The sequence below is a fragment of the Solanum stenotomum genome, chromosome 6, assembly GCF_019186545.1.
Source record: "Solanum stenotomum isolate F172 chromosome 6, ASM1918654v1, whole genome shotgun sequence".
NCBI lineage: Eukaryota > Viridiplantae > Streptophyta > Magnoliopsida > Solanales > Solanaceae > Solanum > Solanum stenotomum.
In genome coordinates this window covers 55,894,745-55,900,778 of record NC_064287.1, presented here as the reverse complement: position 1 = coordinate 55,900,778, position 6,034 = coordinate 55,894,745, and positions in this window count along the sequence as shown.

Sequence of the window (6,034 nt, the reverse complement as noted above, 5' to 3'; positions counted from 1 at the left end):
TACGCAACCAAAATTTCTAAACGCAGTTTGCGGGAGCCGTTTTTCAAAAAAATTCCTTTTACTGATTCATATACGTGTAGAAGCGTGATGAGAAAAATAAAAGGAAACTCTAACAAAGGGGATAGGCTTTTCAAATAGATCTCGAAAAAATACGAGGATTCCAAAAAAAAAAAATTGCGTCAAACTGACGTTCGAGCTAAAGTTACGACCATTTGAAAATTCAGCACCCTAAACTTTGAATGTAGGTTTAAATTTAGAAAACTTCAAACGGCCATAACTCGGGTCTCGGGTGTCCGATTAAGGTGATTTTTTTTTGAATCCACGTATTTTTTCGATATCTATGGAACCAAACTACCTAAAGGCGGTTTACGCGAGCCGTTTTTCAAAAATATGCCTTTTACTGATTCTTATACGTGTAGAAACGTGATGAGAAAAATAAAAGGAAACTCTTACTAAGGGGATGGGTTTTTCAAATAGATCTTGAAAAAATACGATGATTCAAAAAAAAAATTTGCGTCAAACTGACGTTCGAGCCAAAAGTTACGACCATTTGAAAATTAAGCACCTTAAAGATTGAAGATAGCTTTGAATTTAGGAAACTTCAAACGGCCATAAGTCGGGCCTCGGGTGTCCGATTAAGGCAATTTTTTTTTGAATCCATGTATTTTTTTGATATCTATGCAGCCAAACTTCCTGAAGACGGTTTGCGCGAGCCGTTTTTCGAAAAATTTACTTTTACTGATTCGTGCACGCATCGAAACGTGGTGAAAAAAATAAAAGGAAATTCGAACAAGGGGGATGGGTTTTTCAAATAGATCTCGTAGAAATACGAGGATTCAAAAAAAAAATTGCGTCAAACGGACGTTCGAGCAGAGAGTTACGGCCGTCTGAAAATTCAGCATCTTAAAGATTAAAGGTAGCTTTGAATTTATGAAACTTCAAACGGCCATAACTCGAGCCTCGGGTGTCCGACTAAGGCGATTTTTTTTTGAATCTGCGTATTTTTTCGATATCTATGCAGCCAAAATGCCTGAAGGCGTTTTGCGCGAACTGTTTTTCGAAAAAATGCCTTTTACTGATTCGTGCACGCGTCGAAAGGTGGTGAGAAAAATAAAAGGAAATTCGAACAAGGGGGATGGGTTTTTCAAATAGATCTAGTAAAACTACGAGGATTCAAAAAAAAAATTGCGTCAAACGGACGTTCGAGCCGAGAGTTTTGGCCGTCTGAAAATTCAGCATCTTAAAGATTGAAGGTAGCTTTGAATTTATGAAACTTCAAACGGCCAAATCTTGGGCCTCGGGTGTCCGATTAAGGCAATTTTTTTTTTGAATCCGCCTATTTTTTCGATATATACGCTGCCAAACTAGTTGAAGGCGGTTTGTATGAGCCATTTTTTGAAAAAATGCCTTTTACTGATTTGTGCACGCGTCGAAACGTGGTGAAAAAAATAAAAGGAAATTCGAACAAGGGGGATGGGTTTTTCAAATAGATCTCGTAAAAATATGAGGATTCAAAAAAAAATTGCGTCAAACGGACGTTCGAGCCGGTAGTTACGGCCGTCTGAATATTCATCATCTTAAAGATTGAAGGTAGCTTTGAATTTATGAAACTTCAAACGGCCATACCTCTGGCCTCGGGTGTCCGATTAAGGCGATTTTTTTGTTGAATCCACGTATTTTTTAGATATCTACGCAGCCAAACTGCCTGAAGGCGGTTTGCGTGAGCCATTTTTCGATAAAATGCCTTTTACTGATTCCTGCGCGCTTCGAAACGTGGTGAAAAAAATAAAAGGAAATTCGTACAAGGGGGATGGGTTTTTCAAATAGATCTCGTAAAAATACGAGGATTAAAAAAAAATTGTGTCAAACGGACGTTCTAGACGAGAGTTACGGCCGTCAGAAAATTCAGCATCTTAAAGATTGAAGGTAACTTTGAATTTATGAAACTTCAAACGGCCATAACTCGGGCCTCGGGTGTCCGATTAAGGCTATTTTTTTTGAATCATCGTATTTTTTCGATATCTACGCGGCTAAACTGCCAGAAGGCGGTTCGCGCGAGCCGTTTTTCGACAAAACGCCTTTTACTGATTCGTGCACGCGTCGAAACGTGGTGAAAAATATAAAAGGAAATTCGAACAAGGGGATGGGTTTTTCAAATAGATATCGTAAAATTACGAGGATTCAAAAAAAAATTGCGTCAAATGGACGTTCGAACCGAGAGTTACGGCCGTCTGAAAATTCGGCATCTTAAAGATTGAAGGTAGCTTTGAATTTATGAAACTTCAAACGACCATAACTCGGGCCTCGGGTGTCCGATTAGGGCGTTTTGTTTTTGAATCTGCGTATTTTTTCGATATCTACGCAGTCAAACTGCCTGAAAGCGGTTCGTTCAAGCAGTTTTTCAAAAAAACGGCTTTTACTGATTCGGGCGCGCGTCGAAACGTGGTGAAAAAAATAAAAGGAAATTCGAAAATGGGGGATGGGTTTTTCAAATAGATCTCATAAAAATACGAGGATTCAAAAATAAAATTGTGTCAAATGGACGTTCGAGCCGAAAGTTACGGCCGTCTGAAAATTCGGCATCTTAAAGATTGAAGGTAGCTTTGAATTTATCAAACTTCAAACGGCCATAACTCGGGTCTCGGTTGTCCGATTAAGGCAATATTTTTTTTGAATCCGCGTATTTTTTCAAAGCAGTTCGTTCAAGCAGTTTTTCGAAAAAACAGCTTTTACTGATTCGGGCGCGCGTCGAAACGTGGTGAAGAAAATAAAAGGAAATTCGAAAATGGGGGATGGGTTTTTCAAAGAGATATCATAAAAATACGACTATTCAAAAAAAAAATTTCGTCAAACGGACGTTCGAGCCGAGAGTTACGGCCGTCTGAAAATTCAGCATCTTAAAGATTGAAGGTAGCTTTGAATTTATGAAATTTCAAACGGCCATAACTTGGGCCTCGGGTGTCCGATTAAGGCGATTTTTTGTTTGAATCCGCGTATTTTTTCGATATCTACGCAACCAAACTGCCTGAAGGCGGTTTGCTCGAGCCATTTTTACAAAAAATGCCTTTTACTGATTCGTGCACGCGTCGAAACGTGGTGAAAAAAATAAAAAGAAATTCGAACAAGGGGGATGGCTATTTCAAATAGATCTCGTAAAAATATGAGGATTCAAAAAAAATTGCGTCAAACGGACGTTCGAACCGAGAGTTACAGCCGTCTAAAAATTCAGCATCTTAAAGATTGAAGGTAGATTTGAATATATGAAACTTCAAACGACCATAACTCGGGCCTCGGGTGTCCGATTAAGGCAATTTTTTTTTAGTCCCCTTATTTTTTCGATATCTACGTAGCCAAACTGTCTGAAGGTGGTTTGCGGGAGCCATTTTTCGAAAAAACGCCTTTAACTGAATCGTGCACGCGTCGAAATGTGCTGAAAAAAATAAAAGGAAATTCGAACAAGGGGGATGGGTTTTTCAAATAGATCTCAAAAAAATACGGGGATTCAAAAAAAAGATTGCGTCAAACGGACGTTCGAGCCGAAAGTTACGGCTATTTGAAATTCAGCATCTTAAAGGTTGAAGGTGGCTTTGAATTTATGAAACTTCAAACGGCCATAACTCGGGCCTCGGGTGTCCGTTTCAAGCGATTTTTTTTTTGAATCCGCGTATTTTTTCGAGATCTACGCAACCAAACCGCCTAAAGGCGGTTTGCGTGTGCCGATTTTCCAAAAATGCCTTTTACTGATTCTCACGCGAGCGGAAATATGATTAAAAAAATAAAAGAAAATTCAGACAAAGGCGATGGGCTCTTCAAATAGATCTCGAAAAAATACGAGGATTCAAACAAAGAATTGCGTCAAACCGACGTTCGAGCCGAAAGTTACGGCCATTTCAAATTCAGCATCTTAAAGGTGGAAGGTGGCTTTGAATTTACGAAATTTAAAACGGCCATAACTCGGGCCTCGGGTGTCCGTTTCAGGCAATTTTTTTTTTCAATCCGCGTATTTTTTCGAGATCTACGTAACAAAACTGCCTAAAGGTGGTTTGCGCGTGCCGATTTTCCCAAAAATGCCTTTTACTGATTCTTATACGCGTCGAAATATGATGAAAAAATAAAAGGAAATTCAGACAAAGGCGATGGGTTCTTCATATAGATATCGAAAAAATATGAGGATTCAAAAAAAGGATTGCGTCAAACGGACGTTCGAGCATAAAGTTACGGCCATTTGAAATTCAACATCTTAAAGGTTAAAGGTGGCTTTGAATTTATTAAACTTCAAACGGCCATAACTCGGGCCTCGGGTGTCCGTTTCAGGCGATTTTTTTTTTGAATCCGCGTATTTTTTCGAGATCTATGCAACCAAACTGCCTAAAGACGGTTTACGCATGCCGATTTTCCCAAAAATGCCTTTTACTGATTCTTACGAGAGCAGAAATATGATGAAAAAAATAAAAGGAAATTCAGACAAAGGCGATGGGTTATTCAAATAGATCTCGAAAAAATACGAGTATTCAAAAAAAAGATTGCGTCAAACGGACGTTCGAGCCGAAAGTTACGGCCATTTGAAATTCAGCATCTTAAAGGTGGAAGGTGGCTTTGAATTTAGGAAACTTCAAACGGCCATAACTCGGGCCTCGGGTGTCCGTTTCAGGCGATTTTTATTTTGAATTCACGTATTTTTTCGAGATCTACGCAACCAAACTACCTAAAGGCGGTTTGCGCCTGCGAATTTTCCCAAAAACGCCTTTTATTGATTCTTACGCGAGCGGAAATATGATGAAAAAAATAAAAGGAAATTCAGACTAAGGCGATGGGTTCTTCAAATAGATCTCAAAAAAATACGAGGATTCAAAAAAAAGATTGCGTCAAACGGACGTTCGAGCGTAAAGTTACGGCCATTTGAAATTCAGCATCTTAAAGGTTGAAGGTGGCTTTGAATTTCTCAAACTTCAAACGGCCATAACTCGGGACTCGGGTGTCCGTTTCAGGCGATTTCTTTCTTTAATCCATGTATTTTTTCGAGATCTACGCAACCAAACTGTCTAAAGGTGGTTTACGCGTGCCGATTTTCCTAAAAATGCCTTTTACTGATTCTTACGCGATAGGAAATTTGATGAAAAAAATAAAAGGAAGTTCAGACAAAGGCGATGGGTTCTTCAAATAGATCTCGAAAAACAACGAGGATTCGAAAAAAAGATTGCGTCAAATGGACGTTCGAGCATAAAGTTACGGCCATTTGAAATTCAGCATCTTAAAGGTAGAAGGTGGCTTTGAATTTATGAAACTTCATACGGCCATAATTCGGGCCTCGGGTGTCCGTTTCAGGCGATTTGTTTTTTGAATTCGTGTATTTTTTCGAGATATACGCAACCAAACCGCCCAAAGGCGCTTTGCGCGTGCCGATTTTCTCAAAAATGCCTTTTACTGATTCTTACGCGAGCGAAAATATGATGAAAAAATAAAAGGAAATTCAGACAAAGGCGATGGGTTCTTCAAATAGATCTCGAAAAAATACGAGGGTTCAATAAAAAGATTGCGTCAAACGGACGTTCGAGCGTAAAGTTGCGGCCATTTGAAATTCAGCATCTTAAAGGTTGAAGGTGGCTTTGAATTTACGAAACTTCAAACGGCCATAACTCGGGCCTCGGTTGTCCGTTTCAGGCGATTTCTTTTTTGAATCCGCGTATTTTTTTGAGATCTATGCAACCAAAGTGCCTAAAGGCGGTTTGCGCATGCCGATTTTCCCAAAAACGCCTTTTACTGATTCTTATACGCGTCGAAATATGATGATTAAATAAAAGGAAATTCAGACAAAGGCGATGGATTCTTCATATAGATCTCGAAAAAATACGAGGATTCAATAAAAAGATTGCGTCAAACGGACGGTCGAGCGTAAAGTTGCGGCCATTTGAAATTCAGCATCTCAAAGGTTGAAGGTGGCTTCAAATTTACGAAACTTCAAACGGCCATAACTCGGGCCTCGGTTTTCCGTTTCAGGCGATTTCCTTTTTGAATCCGCATATTTTTTTGAGAT